At 32.8% G+C, this 20,233-nt stretch overlaps 2 long non-coding RNA genes across 2 annotated transcripts in view; one reads left to right on the forward strand and one right to left on the reverse strand.

The window, feature by feature from the left end:
* Positions 1-20,233, forward strand: part of LOC309656157 — a 212,678-nt gene that overhangs the window by 92,151 nt on the left and 100,294 nt on the right. The gene's annotated exons all lie outside the window — the stretch shown is intronic.
* The window catches only part of LOC309656176, a 119,531-nt gene that overhangs the window by 57,447 nt on the left and 41,851 nt on the right, over positions 1-20,233 (reverse strand). The gene's annotated exons all lie outside the window — the stretch shown is intronic.

The following is a 20,233-nucleotide window of genomic DNA, read 5'->3' on the forward strand; positions in this document are numbered from 1 at the left end:
TTAAATGTAACTTTAGTTTGTCATTCAAATTACTGAAGAGCTTTGAACTTGGGGAGGTTTTTCAGTTGTCTCCTGTGTCATTTGGCATACTACAACCATTGTGGGTGTTATTTTGCATACTTCCTTACTTTCTGATATTATGAGTTCTCCTAGCTCATGTATATTTTGTAATATCAGTCATTTCTCTTAGGAGCATGGGTTTTTAAAATTGGACAGTGGTGTTAGAAACCAAGACATGGGTGCTAGGTGTGCTTCTTGCCTATTGTCATTGCTTTCAGTTTTCCTCAACTGACAGAGCAAGGAAATATATGCTTCTATACTAACATATATATATGCATGTATATCTATCAATATATGTGTATGTTATGGTCTGTGTTTATATTAAGCTAAACTTGATCTCATAATGACGTCTCAAACTCTAACGTATCCGTTACCAAATGAGTCATTCTAGTTCCCCTCTCCTTGCTTATCTGCAATTTCCCACACTAACAGTGAGAAAACTGGCTTCAATTGTCTGCCATCCATTTACTTAATTGTTCAGTTCCAGTATATATTTATAGTAGTACCAGAATTGTTAACCAATATCCTCTGGGGTTTAACTTTATCAGCTGGTGTACCTTGCTTATATACAGTTTATTTTGTCTTTAACTTTAGATAGTCCACTCATTTCCAAACTTAGGTCAGAGCCTGTTTTCCCTACCCAGTTCAGTGAGATTTCTTCATACATTTGTGGTATATTTGGATTCTTGCTTACCTCATATTATGAATTAGGAAGTGTTCTCTCTGCTTCTATTTTCTAGAAGAGGTTGTGGAGAATTGGTATAATTATTTTCTTAAATGTTCTTTAAATCATTTGTAAAACAATCTGTGCCTGATTATTTCTTTTTAGAGGGCTTATTACTTATTGAATCAATTTCCTCAATAGATATAGGCCTATTAAAATTATGTATGTTTCTTTGCCTGCTTTTTGGTAGCATGAGTCCTTCACACAATTGGTCTATTTTATCTAAGATATCAATTTGTGGATATTGTGTTGTGTATAGTGTTCCTTACCATCCTTAACAATTTTAATAAATAGAAAATATACTAAAGATAAATACTTTGAGGTGGAAACTCCATTCTGTCTCATTTTTGCTTACAATTGATGCAATTGAAGTGACTGACAAAAGCATTCCTGTTGGGTAATTTAAAAAAAAACAACTAAAATTTAATTTGTGTTCTAAAACACATTTTAGTCAACAGTAATACTAAGAAAGATTATCAGTTCATATATAAATGTTCACTCTTCCAATCGTGTAAAAATTAATGGGATTTATAAATTAAAGCAAAAGTCTTTCAAAGGTGTTTCTGGCATTCAAGTAAGGGAGTAGTCACAAGAAATTAAAAGTTCAAAATAAATTTTAAATCCCTTATTGAATATACTGAATATCAATATGGAAATCCTGCTAAATTGCCTTTCTTCAGGAACTAAGCATATATTATATAATTAGAGTGATGTAATGTGCTACCATGGTAACACAGGAGTTTATATTTTGCAACTGAATTTCTAAACTGAAATAATAAAACTCATCAATCATTTTTATTTTCACAAAGTGGTCGATAGGATCCTTACATTTCACATTTGCATGTAGTATAAAACATACATTCATATGTGTGGCAAAAGGTATTATTGCATTTTTGTTAAGTATAGACATCATAAACCATAAGAGCACTCAATTCAGTACTCAGATTTCATTGGTTAAATTTAGAACCATCTCTACATGAATGTATGACAATTTATGTTTTTAAACATACAGCTGTCTATAGAAATAAAAGAAAATGATTATAATTTATTGTGCATTTACTCTGACCATAATTATCTTACATAGTTGAGATGTTATCATATTTAATTTCATCAGAAAAGTTTTGTTTAGGTATTATTATCTCTATTTTCCTGGTTTAAATGGGTATGACACTTGCCAAATCCATACAATTAATAAATTTATGAGCTCTGCTTTAAATTCAGGTATTCTTGATCTCAGGCCCAAATATAAAGCACTGTACAGTACCATCTATTATAATAGGTTTTCCAAATACTCACATAAAATAGGAATTTGAAAGTTATACATTGTCATATTATGATATATCCCTGAGAAAGTTGTTACAAGTAAGCATATAATGAATATGAAATTTGCTATTAAAATGTGGAAGATAATTTTTTATAAAGTAAAGCATTAATCTCTTTTATAAATGTAGATTCATATAGAAGATTCATTTATAGAAGACTGTGCCTATACCCATCAAAATCTATGCTGCATTCTTAGCTTTACCACTTAACATCTAGGTGACATGAGACAATTTATTCAAGTGTTTTTTTCCCTAGTTATTAAAAACAAAATAAATATAATAAAAGTATATTTATTATGGGATTGTTGGGAGGTGTATTAAAGTTATCCAGAGAAACAGAACCAATAGAGTGGATGGATGGATGGATGAATGGATGAGTGAATGGATGGATGGATAGATAGATAGATAAACATATAGATATAAGAAGAGATTAATTATAGGAATTGGCTCAGGTGATTATAGAGACCAAAAAGTCCCAGGCTCAGACACCTGCACTCTGAGAACCAGGAAAGCCAGTGACGTAATTCAGTATGAGTTTGAAGGATCAGAACCAGGAGCACTGATGTCGAAGTGCAGGAGGAGATGTGTGTCCCAGCTCAAGAAAAGAAAGCAAGTTCACTCAGCTTTCTGTTCTATTCTGACCCTCATTGGATTGGATGCTGCCCAGCCATATTGGTGAGGATGTACTTGGTTATCTTCTTTACTCAGATTCAAAGACCCTCACAGACACAATCAGAAATAATGATTTTACAGCTATCTGGGCATCCCTTAGCCCAATCAAGTTGACATGTTAAATTAACCATCACAGGTGAATTAAGTGAATTAATGCATATAAATTACTTTTGAAATTGCTTGCCACGAAATAAGCAATAATAAATATAACTGTTATCTACAACACATGCTATCAAATTTCTTGAGTTGGGATCATAAAAAGTTAATCCATGAGTTTTGTGGATTTGCTGTAAGAGATGTTTGATGTATTACTTCACTAATGTGATTTGACATAAGGATTCCTGTTAATTATTTACACAGACTTACTGGGAAATATGGAGGATAATTAATATAATGAGTGACATAATCAAGTAGCAATAATTTAGCTGGAATCACAATAGTAGATGCAGTCTAGGAATAAGAAGTATGAATTTTACAAATGTAAATTTGTCTTTATATAATACAAGGAATGTCCCATATAATGGACCAAATTACCATACCACTGTACTCTTTACTATCAAAAGATTGTTTTTCAGGAGTAGCATTATATTTATTATTTTATATTAGCTATTAATAAAATTATGTATCATATTTGCAAGATCTGACTTGAAGAGAAGGGATCATACTTTTCATATATTTTAGTTCTGACCCTGCTAACAGCATGATCTATCATCCCATCTTACGTGAGAGAGCAAGTTACTCCATAAAATATTGGCAGTGTTTGAGTAGAGGATTTTGATCCACAGATGAAGATAATTAGAAAAAAAAAAAATTAGTAATTAATAATTAATTATAATTAATAATTAAAAGCTGTTTGGACCAAAATCTTGTTACCAGAAAAGGAAGGCATCAGACAGGAGAAATAAACCAGTCACATAATATTTCTGAGCCTCGGTATTTGCATATACCTCCGCTACACATATAATTTCAGGGTCTCAGCAATCATGGTGAATGAGGGCTTTTATTTTTACCAACTAACTAGTTTTAAAAACTTTACCAAACAACCTCTCTTTTTCCTATTGAAAAGAGAAACAACACATTTCCCCTGGTGATCCTCTTGATTAAGTCTTTATTTACTATGTTACGCATAATGGCATATGGGTTGCAGAGGATAAACTAAACATAAACAAAGTGGTATCTTCTTCCTTTTCAGCAACTGCTTTATTTCCTTCTTAGACTTTACGACATTATATCCTAAATATTTATTATTCTTTGTCTCTAGATTCTCAACACTTACTCATTCTTCAAATTTTAATATTTATGTACTCTCAGTGAGGCTCTGCTTCCCTAACCCACTTCCACTGGTTGTCTCCAACTAGTTTGTTTTCTCATTTGCCTAGCATTATTTGTATTAACATTTTCAAAGCATCATGACCTTTGGTTTTTTTGTTGTTGTTTATTGAAGATAGTTGACTTAAATATTAGGTTCAGGTACAACATAGTGATTCAATATACATTATGCACCATAAAAAGTTATTACAGTATTATTGACTATATTCCCTGTGCTGTACATTACATTCCTGTGACTTATTTATTTTATAACTGGTAGTTTGTACCTCTTAATCCCCTTCATCTGTCTTACCCATCCTTCCACCCTCCTCTGCTCTGGCAACCACAAGTTTGTTCTCTTTATCCATTCATCTGTTGATGGACACTTAGGTTGCTTCTATATCTTGGCTATTGTAAATAATGTTGTGATGAACATTGGGGTGCATGTATCTTTTTGAATTAGTGTTTTTGTTTACTTCAGATCCAGAAGTGAAATAGTTGGATCATATAGTAGTTCTATTTTTAATTTTTTGAGGACCCTCCGAACTGTTTTCCATAGTGACTGTACCAACTTGCATTCCCACGAATAGTGCACAAGGGTTTCCTTTTGTCCACATCCTCACCAAAACTTATAGTTTGCCTTTTTGATAATAGCCATTCTGATAGTTGTGAGGTGATATCTCATTGCAGTTTTGTTTGCACTACCTGATGATTAGCAATGTTAAGCATGTTTTCATGTGCCTGTTGACCACCTGTATGTCTTCTTTGAAAAGTGCCTATTCAGGTCCTCTGCCTATTTTTTAATTGGATTTAATTGGATTTTTTTATTGATATGGAGTTATATGTGTTCTGTATATATTTGGGGTATAAAAACTTTATTGGACATATAATTTGCAAATTTCTTTTATCATTCAGTAGGTTGCCTTTTGTTTGTTGATGGTATTCTTCACTGTGCAAAACTTTTAGTTTCCATTTGTTAATTTTTTCTGTTGTTGCCCTTGCCTGAGGAGATATATCCAAAATGTATTGATAAGACCAATGTCAAGGAGTGTACTTCCTGTGTTTTTATCTAGGAATTTTATGGTTTCAGGTCTTACATTTATGTCTTTAATCCATTTTGAGTTTATTTTTGTATATTGTGTGTGAAAATGGTCTAGTTTCATTCTTTCACATGTAGCTGTCCAGTTTTCTCATCACTACTTATTGAAGAGACTGTCTTTTCCCCATTGTATTTGCCTCCTTTGTTGTAGATTAATTGACCATATGTGTTTGGGTTTATCTCTGCCCTCTCTGTTCTGTTTCATTGATCTGTGTGTCTGTTTTTGTGCCAGTACCATACTGGTTTGATTACTATAGCTTTGTAGTATAGTTTGAAGTCAGGGACTATAATGTCTCCAGCTTTGTTCTTTTTTCTAAAGAGTGCTTTAGATATTCAGGCTTTTTGTGGTTCCATATAAATTTGGGGTTTATTTGTTCTAGTTCTGTGAAAAATGCCATGAGTATTTTGCTAGAGATTGCACTGAATCTATAGATTGCTTTGGGTAGTATGGACATTTTATCAATACAGTTGACCCTTGAACAACAAGAGTTTGAACCATGTGGGTCTACTTCTACACAGAATTTTTTCAATAGTAAATACTACAGTACTACACAATCTACAGTTGGTTGAATCTGTGGACATGGAACCATAGGTACAGAGGGCCAACTATAAAGTTATACAGGGATTTTTGACTGCATGGGTGGTTGGTGCCCCTAACTCCCATATAGCTCAAGGGTCAACTGTATTAAATTTTCTGATCCATGAGCACAGTAGATCTTTCCATTTATTTATGTCATCTTCAATTTCTTTCATCAGTGTCTTACAGTTTTTAGAGTACAGGTCTTTCACCTCCTTGGTTAAATTTATTGCTAGGCATTTTATTCTTTTTGATGTGGTTGTAAATGGGATTGTTTTCTTGATTTCTCTTTCTGATAATTCACTGTTAGTGTATGGATATGCACCAAATTTCTGTATGTTGTCTCTTGCAACTTTACTGAATTCATTTATTTGTTATAATAGTCTTTGGAAGGAATGTATAGGGTTTTTAATTTATAGTATCATCTCATCTGCAAAGAGTGACAATTTTACTTCCTCTCTTCCCATTTGTATGGTTTTTATTCTTTTTCTTGCCTGATTGCTGTGTCTAGGACTTCCAAACTCATTCTACAAGGCTAGCATTGCCCTGACACCAAAACCAAACAAAGATACTACAAAACAAAAGAAAATTACAGGCCAATATCACTGATGAACATAGACAAAAAAATCCTCAAAAAATATTAGCAAACCAGTGAAGGGGGCTTGTCCTCTCAACACTGGTCCACAGGGACAGGGTCCACAATGGAGGATTTGAACACCTTTCTCCTAATAAAGGATTTCCGAGTTTGTGATACCCCTTTTTTTTGTGGGTTTCCAGTTGGAAGTGTGGGTCCTGACTATATTGCATCTCTGCCACTCCTACTCATCTCAGTGTGTTGTTTCTTTATCTCCTTAATTGTAAAAGAGGTGTTCTGCTAGTTTTTTAGGTTGTTCTGAGAGAGTTGGTCTGTATGCGGTTTTAGTTTTGCTGTGTCTATGGGAAGAGTTGGGCTTAGGATCATTCTACTCCACCATCTTGATCCTGCCCTTTGAATTTAATTATTGACAATTATATATACACACACACGTGTGTGTATGTGAGAGAGAGACAAAGCTTGTTTCTATTTAATCCAGAGAGTTTTGAAATTCACCATTATTAACTAACTCAACAATTTATGTATAATTTGTTAAATACTAAATACTTGTATACTAAGAGTACTATGTTAAATAGTAAAATGGAGATTATAAAGTAAAGGAGAAAATTAAAACCCACATAGATTTTGGAGTAAGGTAGGCCTGGCTTTAAATATCAGGTTTGAAAATAGATATGTAATTTGAGTACTTTTCACCACCTGCCCATTTACTGCTATGATACAAAGCACAGTCATCTCAAACCTTGGTTATTACAGCAGCCTGTTATAGCTCTTCCTGCTTTAGTGCCTGCCCCCTAGGTTCGTTTTCAACACTACATCCAGAATGATTCTTTAAAACAAAGTAAGATCTTTTTTCTCCTCTAAAGAAAATACTACAGTGGGGAATACTTCTCACTCACAATAAAAGCCAAAATTCTTGGAATGGTTTATGAGGTTCTACAAACTGTGCTTTCCACACTCTACATCTAACTCTTCGATCTCATCTCTTACTACTTTTTCCTGAGTCTCCCTCAGGCCCCTCACCTACTTCAGATCTTAACTCAAATGACACTGTTTCACAGAGCATCTCCTAGCTACACTATCTAAATTGAGATTACTCTCAAATACTACCTGTGCCATTTCCCTGCTTTATTTTTTAGAGCTTATCAACATCTATATTATATATTATATTTATTAATACTGATATTTTCTTTATATGACCACTAGAATGTATGCCACATGAGCTTTTGTTCTGTTTTATTGCTTTATTCCCCAAGCCTAGACTAGTAGGCACTCAAGAATAATTTTTGAATAAAAGAATAAATGAATTGCAGTGCTGCTAATTTTTAGATATGTGATGTCAAATTCTTCTCAATAATCTGAGCCTCAGAATCTTCATCTTTTTAAAGACTATAATATTATAATAATTATAATATCACTGTGAAGATTATGTATAATTCACCAAGGGCTTAGTGTAGAGTAAACGATGGTTTTATTGGTAGCAATTATTACTATTACTGGCTATTATTATGTCACTACTACTAATTATTATTCTATTACTAGTTATTATAATAATCAAGTTGATTTTAGCTACCTTTTTGTTTGAACTCATTACAGTAAAGAAATACCCTCAAATGAAAACAAATCTGATTTTTAAAGTATGAATAAAATAATATCCATCCTCCTATTGTAAAAATCTAGAAAACCAAACAACTGTTAGATGACAGTTTTCAAACACTGGATGACAGTCAGCAAAGAACTGTGCTCTATCACTAAGAGAAGGAAAACAAATGAAGGAAAACCTAGGAAAGCCCTGGCTTTCTGCCTGGAGACAATCTCCAGACAGCAAAGCTGGGAAGGGAAAAGAGAGTCCAGCAGTTTTTTTGAGTTGAAGAGACAAAGAACAGAGTTCAAGGAAGCAGACTGAACAAGAATTTTCAGGGCAAGTGCTGGGAAGGAGAGAGATGCCAAGACAGAGCTTCAGAAATCAGTAAAGCATCCTCTTGAGCTTATATCCACAGGGTGAAATTTCATGAATTCAAGCAAAGAACAAATGCCAGGAAAGAATTATTTCAGGAAAGCCATGAACCAAACAATTCCTAGAACACATAAAGGCTTATAAATCATTCAAGTTCACACCAGCCAGAGTAGAACAACTGTATGCATATATAGAGCATTCACTAGACATCAGAAAGGTTCACTGCTTAGTAGTAGACTATAGGCTTTATTCCAGGAAGTTCCCTGAAAGAAAGCATATAAATAAGCTTCAAAATGTTCAGCTGATCTGTAGATAACTGCCTGCCAGAACAAAATTAAACACACTTTAATTTTTTTAAATTCAGCTTTTAAAAATATAAAATTAGAAATATTTTCTCATCATGAAATTTACTAATCAAATAAGCAAGAAATTATTACCCATAAAATGAGAAAAATAGCCAATAAGAGCATGATTCCTAATCATAAATTCATAAAGTATAAATTCATAAAGATTATGAATGTGCTCAATGATTTAAAGAAAACAATGAATATAATAAGGAGAAAAATAAAGATGTTAAAAAAAACCCCAAATATCTGAAATAAAACTTTTCTGGATGGTACTATTCACAGAGTGGACACAGTAGATTTAAATAGTAGTGAACTTGAAGATATATCAATGGAAATTATCTAAATTAATCATAGAGAAAAAAAGACTGATTATCTGCCTTGTAATTATGCTTAAAACATAATTAACAGCATCAGTGACTTGTAGGACAGTATTAAATATTCTAGTGCATGTATAATTGGAATCGACAAAGGAAGGTTGAGGAGGGAGGAAGAAAACACATTTGCAAAAATAATAGCCAAAAATTTTCCAAATTGGATGAAAACTATAAACCCAGAATTCTAATTTAGTCTGTGAATGTCAAGCTGGAAATACATTAAAAAAAAAAAAATGAACAAACATACACATCCCAATTCATATCATAAATTATTTCCAGAAAGACACATTATGTATAGAAAATCAGAGGTAAGGAAAACCAAATAATCAATGCTGCTGTATTCAGAAGACAACAGAATGATATATTTGAAGTGCTTAAAGATTAAAGAAAAAGTAAAAACTTTTCTAGAATTCTATGGTTTAACAAACATATGGTACAACCATAACATGAAATAGTACTCAGCCATCAAAAGGAACCAACCATTAATAGATGGGACAACTTAAATAAACCTTAAGAGAATTATGGTATATGAAAAAAGATAATTTCAAGTGAATACTTACTGTATGATTCCATTTATATAATATTCATAAGATGATATTATTATAGAGAAAGAAAACATATGTGTGGTTGCTAGTGGTTAAAGGTGGGGGTAGTTGAGGATGCCTTTAAAGAAATAGGAAAGGGAAAAGGAAAGAAATAGGAAGAAAGGAATTTTAAACGTATTTTTTTTTATTTTATTTATTTATTTATGGCTGTGTTGGGTCTTCGTTTCTGTGCGAGGGCTTTCTCTAGTTGCGGTGAGCGGGGGCCACTCTTCATCGCGGTGCGCGGGCCTCTCACTATCACGGCCTTTCTTGTTGCGGAGCACAGGCTCTAGACGCGCAGGCTCAGTAATTGTGGCTCACGGGCCTAGTCGCTCCGCGGCACGTGGGATCCTCCCAGACCAGGGCTCGAACCCGTGTCCCCTGCATTAGCAGGCAGACTCCCAACCACTGCGCCACCAGGGAAGCCCGAAAGGAATTTTAAAAGGGAGCTTTTGATGATAGTAGTTTTGTAACTTAATTGGGGTAGTAGTTACATGAAGCTACACATATAATAAAATTGCATAGATTTATACACACACCCACACAGAGAAACACACACAAATGAGTGAATATGTAACTGGTGAAATCTGTTTATACAAGGTGGATTGTACCAATTGTGTCTTTGATCTTGTACTATACATACACAAGGTATTAACTTTAGAGGAACCCGAGTAAAGAGTGTATGTGGCCTTGCTGTCTATTTATTAGTTACTTCCTTTGAATCTATAATTATTAGACATTATAATAAATAGTTTTTGAAAATTGAGGCACATAGAGATGAAGGATAAAAAAGGGAGCCTAGATTTTTATATGAAAATAAAATATCTTTCAAAATAATGAAATATCAAATTAAAAAAGTTGACAGGATCTACTATGACCATTACATCTGAACTATAAGAAATGTCAAAAGAAGTTATTTAGCTCAAACAAAAATAATATTAAATAAAATCATGGATCTATGTAAAGAAATACAGCTCCAGTGGTGGAAAATATGTAAGTAAATGTAAAAGACATTTTCATATTTTTAATCTCCTTGAAAGATAATTATCTATTTAAAGCAGAAATAACCGTGTGGGATTTAGAGCACAGGTATAAAAAGTCTGTGCCAACCCTAGGACAAAGGATATGAGGATACTGGACAAACTAGGACAAACTGGGACCAACACTAGGATAAAGGATATAAGGGTGCATAGGAGGAATACTGATAGAAATCTGTAACAATCTCTTCTCTTTAATACACTTTTGCTAAATCTTTCTCTGGTAGACATTGTGGGCAACCCCCCCGCCAGTTTTTGGCCACTATATTTTCTGAATTTAAGCAAAATGTATATAAAATAATTTTACTATTAACAATTTATATGCAAAATTGTTATACTATCAACTTACATTAATAAATAGGGATGCATCAATTAGAATAAGTATATGTATTATAAAAATTCAACTTTAATTTAAATGCTATATATGTTAGTAGTATGCCCTTGAGCTACGCAAGAAACAGAGTTTTGAGTTTTACATAAGCCGTCCAGGGAGTGTGAAAGTGAAGTCAACAGACTTCTTGAACAAGGGAATTCCGCTCATCAGTATTCCATTTTGCAGTTACTTTACTTGAACATAGATTAGAGAAGATTCTTTGTGACTGTTAATCATTAACATTTTTTGTTTTAACATAAGGTGTAATGATTCTTCACACTGTGAATTTTATGAGTTGAATGAATATAGACACCGTTGGTACTACATTGTATTAAAAGAAGTATCAATAAAATAATGTTTCAATATTTCTGTGAAAATATATAATCATGGCACAATTTGCATAACCTGACTTTGAACCATCAGAGCTGTTTCAGTTGGATACCACAACAGGTAATTTAGGTTCATATTGGTCACTGCACTCAATCTATACAAATGTTTTGAAACTTTATCATTTGGTGGTCCAGATAGACCACTAAGACAGCTAAACTGAGTAGTTTAGCAGAGTCACAGCTCATTTGTATGTGTTTATACTAAGCAATCAGTAATAGAAATGTCAGAGAATAAAAATGGTCACTGCAAGTATACAGGCCTTGTCTGTATGTCAGTTCATTTGAAAGTGATTTGGAGATTTCACAAACTTATTTGATAACAATAAGACTAAAGAACTGAAATAAAGTTTCAGGTCTGTTGCTTATATTTTGTTATTCTGCTCTGATAGAGAGCCATGCAATGGATGTGGTTAGTGGAAGTATAAATGAGGAAAAGAGTGGTTCTCTTCTGTGCATCTTATCTTAGCAAGTTAGAAATATACAATATGTGATCTATATGTAAACTATGTTACCTAAATTATATGAATACCTCATTAATTTAGCAAACCTTTTAAAATTCATTCTATGCTTCTAGAATATACAAACACTTGGATTGTTATATTTGTTTTAATCACTTCCCTAATTTCCTGTGCTTATAGAAAAAGTCATAATCCACTGAACGAAGCATGTAAGACCCATCAAACTCTGATTTTGGGTAGCTATCCCATCACTATCTTTAGTCAACTTTGGCTCTAGCCTTTGTTAGTCATTCCTTCCTTAAGGTGATGTTTTTGAAACAGTTTCTTAGCATCCTAGGGTTTTGTTTTGTTTTGTTTTGTTTCCAAAATGGCAAGGGCTCCATTGAATGGTGGGGTTGGGGTGGGGTGGAGGTGATGAGTGGGTGGGATTTGCTTCCCCTCACACCAACCAAAGAGATAGCTTTTTTTCCCCCAAACTCTGTATTTTTTGCTGTTTCATTTCCTGCCCTAATTTTTACTCTGGGCATTCTTTGGGTAAAAAAGAAGATTCTATTTTTAAAATTTAGATTGAAAGTATGCATTCGGTAAATTTCTCCCTTTCTACTTATTCACATCAGCTTATATGTTTTCTACAGTTTTCTCAATCTCTTTTAGTTTGAGAGAGTATGGATTTATTATTTTGAAGATGCATACTTTGTTTTTAGATCATTTAAAAATGATACATATGTCAGTGTGTGGATCTCTAAGCAATTCATTCATTGCATAAATATTTATTTAATGATAACTAAGTGCAGGCACTGTTCTAGGTGTTGTACATACACCAGTGATTTAAACAAAGACTCTTGCCCTTGGAGACATTATAGTCCAGCAGGAAGAATATGATACTTCATCATAAGCACAATAAATAAGTAAATAATATACAATACTAAGTTAAAAGGAGAAAAGTGCCAGGAATAAAAGAAAAGGTAGGTTAAGGATAAAAGGGAATAGAGCTTATTGGTGTAGAAAGATTGAGGGAAGTTTACAATTTTATGTAGAATAATCAGGAATAGACCTCATTTAGATGGTGACAGATAAGCAAAGACTTGAGAAAGATAGCCAGGTTAATAATCTGAGGAGAGAACATTACAGGCAAAAAGAACAAACCAGAGCAGTTTGCAGGGAGCAGGTTCACTGAGAAGAGTAAGATTACTGGAAAAGGTCATTATCCATCCAGTGAAATGAACATTTAGACATATTTTCTGTTTCTTATCTCTACACATAATCATAAATGTTAGTGCTGTAGGGAATCACAGAGATCAAATCTTAAGTATTTACTTTAGAGGAAGGAAATAGTTCCAAGAGGCTAAGTGACACCTAGTGGCAAAACAGGACTGACTCTAGTTGCTTATTCTACAGCCATAGGATGCTCTAAGGCTTCTAAAATGGTTGAAATGCTTTTTTTTTTTTTTTTTTTTTTGGAGTGACAGCTTTTAATAAAGCCTTGGACAAATCTAAGTAAATTGCTTTCACTTTAAGGATACCTGGCTTGCCTGTATATAATGCCAGATCTACTCAATGTTAAATTGTTGTTTTATTTGCAATAAAGAGCAGGTGGATATGTGAAATCCGTCATGGACCTGAGTCCCTTGGGACCTATAAAAAGCCCTGTGTGCTGGAGGCACCGTGTTAAATAAAGCAAGTTCTGATCACTGTCTTTAAATTATCCAATGTACCCGTGCTCAGGAGTAACAGCTTAGTTTTTAATGCAATCTCTTGTAAAACATTTGATTCCCATACTGATTTTTTTTTTTTTTCTGAAATATAAAGGTGTGGCCAGTTTGAAATGATAAAACATGAGTGTAGCTACTAACATCTGGTGTTATTTTTTGGAGGAAAACATACATTTATATGAGTAGCTTTCCTCATGGCATAGGAGAAGAACTACACATGCGTTAGTCTTATTAAATATCATCATTGTTGACATGTTGAAAACAACAAAGAAGAATACTTACAAATCCAGTAGGGAGCTAATGTATATAATTGGTTGCTGTATGTTATGAACAATAACAAGTAGAAAGTATGTGAATTATATAGAAAAGGTATATAATGTCACGCATTTCTGAAAATATAAGTGTCAACATACAATAGATACAAGTAATAAGGAAAAACCCAACGATGTAACAGATATTTTCATTTTTATAGTGAATAGCTATATATTTTTCCCATTTGATAATTATTTTCTTCTATAATGAATATTTTTAAGTAAATGATAATACGAATATCCAACTGAAAGTTAAAATTTAACCTCTCAGAAATGAAAAAGTAGGTAAGAGATAAAACTATTAAAAAGAGGTAAAATTCTTAGTAGACATATTTTTTGTGGATGATAGAAGAATATTACACATCACCAGAAACATAAGAAAATTTAATGCCTTCATTAAACAAGTTTAATAAGCTTGAACTTTTAGTGTCTGCAGGGCCAAATGGTGAGTCTACCTGCCCTCTCATCACCCTGTACAGCTACCAGATGCAAGCTGAAAAAATTTTCAGAACTATATCAGAGTGGCAATGGGTTAAAAACATATAAATTCCTAAGAGATAGTAAAATTATCTCTCTTTTTAAATTATTCAATACCATATAAACAGTCTGTCAACAGAATGGTATGCCTGAGGGAGAGTTAAGCATAATGGCGAGTATTTTTGGAATCAAATGTAAGTTGGCGATATTTATTTAGAACCCACTCTCTCATAGAAAAGTGAATTTAAGAACTATCATATTGATTAATTAATATAGATAGATAATAGATTTAACTTTTTATAATACAGGGCTTGGTCCTGTGGATAAAAATGATGAATAATATCTTGTCTCTGCTTTCCAGAAATCAGGAAGAATGTAGTGAAAGCTATACGTACAAAGTAATCACAATAATACATTTTAAATGTTTTAATAGATAGTTAAGTCAAATTCCTAGAGTAGTGCACTTGAATTAACAGTCTGCAAATGTTTTATGATAATGATAAAAAGAACAACAGACAACAGATGAAAACAACAACAATCTTTACAATAGGTAAAGATTTCAGTGGTTGAAACTTTTCCTTCACCCTCCACTTCCTGCTCCACTTGTCAGTAAGATCTATGTGAGATTACATGTGATAAAATTTAGACACCAATTAAAGGCAAAGAAGACAGTTCCAGCAAGTATGAAAAATTTGCCATTCCTTTTTTTCAGATAAAAAAATGTAATATAAATAATTTTATACTAGCATCAGTTGTCTCTTCAATGTTTTGTAATTAAAGGAATATGGTCCCTTAAAAGCACAAAATATGTCTTCATGATAATTTTAAACAGTTACATTTTTATTTATTTATTTATTTATTTTTTATTTTTTTTTAAAGAAATTCACGTTCTTTTATTTATTTATTTATTCATTTATTTATGACTGTGTTGGGTCTTCGTTTCTGTGCGAGGGCCCTCTCTAGTTGTGGCAAGTGGGGACCACTCTTCTTCGCGGTGCGCGGGCCTCTCACCATCGCGGCCTCTCTTGCTGCGGAGCACAGGCTCCAGACACGCAGGCTCAACAATTGTGGCTCACGGGCCCAGTCGCTCCGTGGCATGTGGGATCTTCCCAGACCAGGGCTCGGACCCGTGTCCCCTGCATTGGCAGGCAGACTCTCAACCACTGCGCCACCAGGGAAGCCCACATTTTTATTTTTTATTTGACACTCTACTAAAAAATACTTATAAAATAAATCTGTACTACTATAGTTTCAAAAGTGTCCTACATACCGAATTATTAGGCTGTTAAAAAGAATGTACTTCATGATTAGATATACTTTCATTCAAAATGTCAGTTTATCCATTTAACTTCCAATGTTATGTTAAGATCTTTAACAAACATAAAAATTACTGAGCTATCAACTATTACAGCACCTTTTATTTTGATTTCTATTATAATTCTGTTTTGTAATTGTCAGTAAAATTTTCTAATTCTATGTCTGAATTGTTAATATTATTGCAATCTCATCACCTGTGATTTCATTTTTAACTGAAGAGATTCCAGTAAAAAAATCAATAATGTATAAAACACATGCATTTTGAATATATGTTCAAAATATTATAATAGTAAGTTAAAATTTACTGTAATTTTAGGCTTTGTTATTTCCTGTAAAATATGTCCATATTTACTGTTTTGTTTTCTAAAACCATATTTCAGTATTGCTTAACCCTCAGGATTCTTTGATTACAGGAAACAAAGCAATCAAACTCCCATTAGCAAAAATGCGTTTTTTTCCCCCTGACTTGGGAAGACTAGAAATAATGTGGTTTTAAGCAAAACTTGATGCAGGTACTTAGAGAAATTATCAAAATCCATTCTTCCTGTTTTCCTTTCTCTCTTCCACTTCTCAGTGTGCTGAGAAAAATGTGGTTGATAATTCCTGATTCTCATTCAGCTGGCTGTATTATCCAAATCTGCCTTTTCCTTAAGCTCCTAAAATGAAAGAAACATATATCTGGGGAAGAATAAAGATCTGTCTTAACTTAACAAATGTACAATAGAATGTGATATTATAACTGAATGTTCTGGAACACATTCTCAAACTTATGGCTGGGAAAGAAATATACTAGGAAGGCAGCCCCACCGCATTCACATGAATAGATGGGGGGAAGGAACAGTTACTCAAAGAAGGAAGGAGGGAGTCTCTGAACAGACAAAATCAACTCTGTTATATTAAAATATAAACTTCAAAAAGTTAGAAGCATGAATGATAAGAGTAAAAAAAAACCCTGTCAACCATTTATTAACTAACTTGTTAATTAGGAGACTAATGATATGGTATAGCTGATTCAAATATCACTTGAAGAACTGAGATACATATAAGTACATTAAAATGGCATGCAGAAATAAGGTGTTTTTAATAAAGAAATTTACAGTTAATACTGTTATCTTTTCTATTAGAAAAGAGACATTTACATTACATTACTATTAGGCCTATAATCAGTTGCTTTGCTACAAGTAAATATCAATGAATAGAAAATCAGACAAAGGTACATATGAGATAATCCTCATATGGACCTGTTAGGTAACACCCAGCACAAAACTGAAAGAACAATGCACAATCCCATTGACCTGTTTCCAAATCTGGATATTTTTTCTTAACAGGTGAAATATGCAAAACACATAATTTGGAGTCGAGGCTTTCTTTTTCTAAACTTGGCTTATTACTTTAGACCAGGCACTGAATTTCTCTGATATCTTGTTCTTCACATCTAAAAATTTGTCTATCAAACTTCAAATACATTGTTTCTTAGGAAGAACAATTATTTTAAACTACGGTGTACATAAACTTATTATCATTATACAAAACAACTTTAGTGCTCTTATATACCAATTCTACTCAGACCTAAACAACAGATACATTTTAGTAACCATTATGTTTCTGGTACTACACTCTGCTAGAAATACACAAGTGGTTAAAGTATGAGATCTTCTCTTAAGTAATGTGAGGTCAATTATAAAGAAAAATGTGTAAATGAGTATTATGTTGTAGAATTGCAAGTGCTATAAAGAAATCTATGTAATAATTTTCAAATGGGATTGAAGCTGTAAATTGGACATAATCAGTCCTAGCTCAGTGTTTCAAGGTGAGGGGTAAGTGCTGATCAGGACTGACCCCTGAACTCAGGAAAATAGATATGTGTGGTAATAAATGTAGACAACCCTTAGCTCTCATTATCTGTCTTCCTTGTTAGATGGTAAATTTTGAGGACAAGCAATCTTGTGTCTTTTTTTTTTTTTCAGTGAAACATCTCAAGACTAAGTGTTATGATAGCAAGTAGGTGCTCAATATTGTTCAATGAATGGGTTATAGCAAAAAGATCAACATAATCAGCGACACTCATTTTATAGCTTAGTGTTCAATAATATTTAGTGATTCAAACAAAGTGAAACAGAATCTTACTATATGCAATAGGAGTTATATATACTGAAAAATATAGTGAGAACATCCCAAAGAGTTATAATTAAAAAAAAAATTAAGGGATTAAGTATAGCATGATTTATACTACATATTCAAAGATGTACATGTTATACTATTAACAATATATTTAAAAAACAATATTCAGTATGGTAGATTTATTCCATTTACTTCCATAAGGAATGAATCAAATTTATTTCCCACTTTCCATCACCAGGTAACAAATAGCCCTCAGATGCTTGTCAAAATCCTAAACCAAACATCTTAACTAGTGGAAACTATTTTTAAAAAATTATGGGATACTATCTCCAGTTTCATGGCCTGACTTGATTTGATGGAAACAAAAATCACCTGGAAATGATTTTTTCCAGCTGGGAACATCTTTCAACACAGTTCTTTTCCTTTCCCTGTCAGATCTCATTTTATTCCTATATCCTTAAACACTTCAGTAACTTTTTGCTCTGTTTCCATTTATGAGCATGCCAGTGACATCCCCAAGTTTCTTCTCATCTCACTTTTGATGTTCCTATATAATTTTACGCCTCATCTTTTTCAGCAAGCACAGGGAATACTTTCAAATACTTTTTTATATCTTCCTCAACTTCAAATTGGCAAAATGTATTGTGCAATGAGGGATATTCTACTTAAATTAGCAATTCATTTTATTGGATGTTCTAACCATTAGTTTTAAATGCCTTAATTATTTTACCCTTTTTCTGTAAAATTTTAATAACTTTAGGTATGTATTTTTATAAGAATTATTTGCTTTCTTATGATTATTTATCTCTTATAAGTTGAGATCATTATTACAGCATCTTAGTTCACCGTTGCACATAACTCGCCAACATTCTAATAAAATACAGCAAATGAAATGTAAATTGGTATAACTTTTAAAGCTCTAAACATTGTGTTTGTGGGAGACAGACATTTTTCTTATAGCTTCTGCAGCCTTGCTTTCAGACAGAATTAAATATTCTTAGACCTGAATTTAATTTAATACTCATTTTCTGCTTTTGGTACTGTTATATTAGGCCATTGCCTAATGAGAACAAAATTATTTTCATTTTTATTCTTTAAATCATTTTGTATATTCCAAACCAGAAAAGCATCTTAAGGAAATTATCAAACTTCCTCTTGTGTTTTTTGTACACAATAGAAATATATGTGTTATCATCCAAAATTCATAAATCAGTCTTCTTTAGATTTTTCCCTGTGAAATGTTGATAATGCATTTGACTAAAGAAGCAATAGAGATATATCATCCGTTTTCATTGCTGAGAAAATGAAAACAATACCTACGAAAATAATTAAAATATTTTATAAATCAAAATGTCTTTGGCTGTTAACAAAAAAGAAGAGGAGGATTTACATATAAACTTCATTTATAAGTAGAGTGTCTCACCAAAACCAAGTATATTGCTTGGGAAATATCAAAGTTACAATGTTAAAATATGGCTCTCTGTTTCTCAGCCATTAGCCCACAACTTTGATATTTTAAATTAGTAGCTTAATGACATTTGGTGATTGCCACCCATTGGGTGCAGCTTCCAAAGGGGGCTTGATAAGTAAGGGAGTACTACTACTCTACGGAGAAATTGGGATAAATGGATAGTTGGATGAGGGATTAAAACTAACTTTTGGTGAACTGCTTCATAGCTGGGACTGAGCTTACAAAACCTTTTAATCAACTGAAGACTCCTTGAGGTCACTTTTTTCCCTCAATTTGTGTCACTTAAGATACTCATAAAACATATCTACTCTTAATTTGTAAACTTAGGATACTCATAAAATATATCTACTCTTTCTAAATTATAAAATATGTGAGTGATCGGAATTTGAACATGGCCAATTTGAAATTTAAATCCAGCCCCCTTTGTCTTTTTCTTTTATTCTTGCCTTAAGCATGCCTAATTTGTCCAGCTGTCTCAAACCATCTTTCTTGTCTCCATATATCACCCTTAAGTTGTTCTTCTACTCTCAGGATTGATAGTGTAATAATAGTGAGAGTGCTTTCTTTCCCAGAAACATTTCATTTAAAGGTAAATCCTTGTACTAATGTCATCAGCTGGTAAATGAGGAAGGGCTTAATTTGTTTTGGAGCTTTATATGGCTCTGTTTATTACAGTCACATTTCTTATTGTAGGGTCAACCATCCACTTCATACAGACACCAGAATTTTTATACCATTCTCCTAATAGAATAATCAATATAGCTAATTAATTTTAATAACAAGTTTTGCATGAGGAAATCATGCATTCAGTTCTGAGCTTCACTAACTTCTACCTTTGTGAACTTTTGAAATTTATTTGAATTCTCAGAGCATCCATTGACTTTGTTGCTTCATGTGTCAAAAGATTCCCTCAAATCGTTGTTTGGAGAACTTGTGACAATATATTCAAAA

The sequence above is a fragment of the Balaenoptera physalus genome (genome assembly GCF_965194825.1).
Source record: "Balaenoptera physalus genome assembly, chromosome: 2".
Classification (NCBI taxonomy): domain Eukaryota; kingdom Metazoa; phylum Chordata; class Mammalia; order Artiodactyla; family Balaenopteridae; genus Balaenoptera; species Balaenoptera physalus.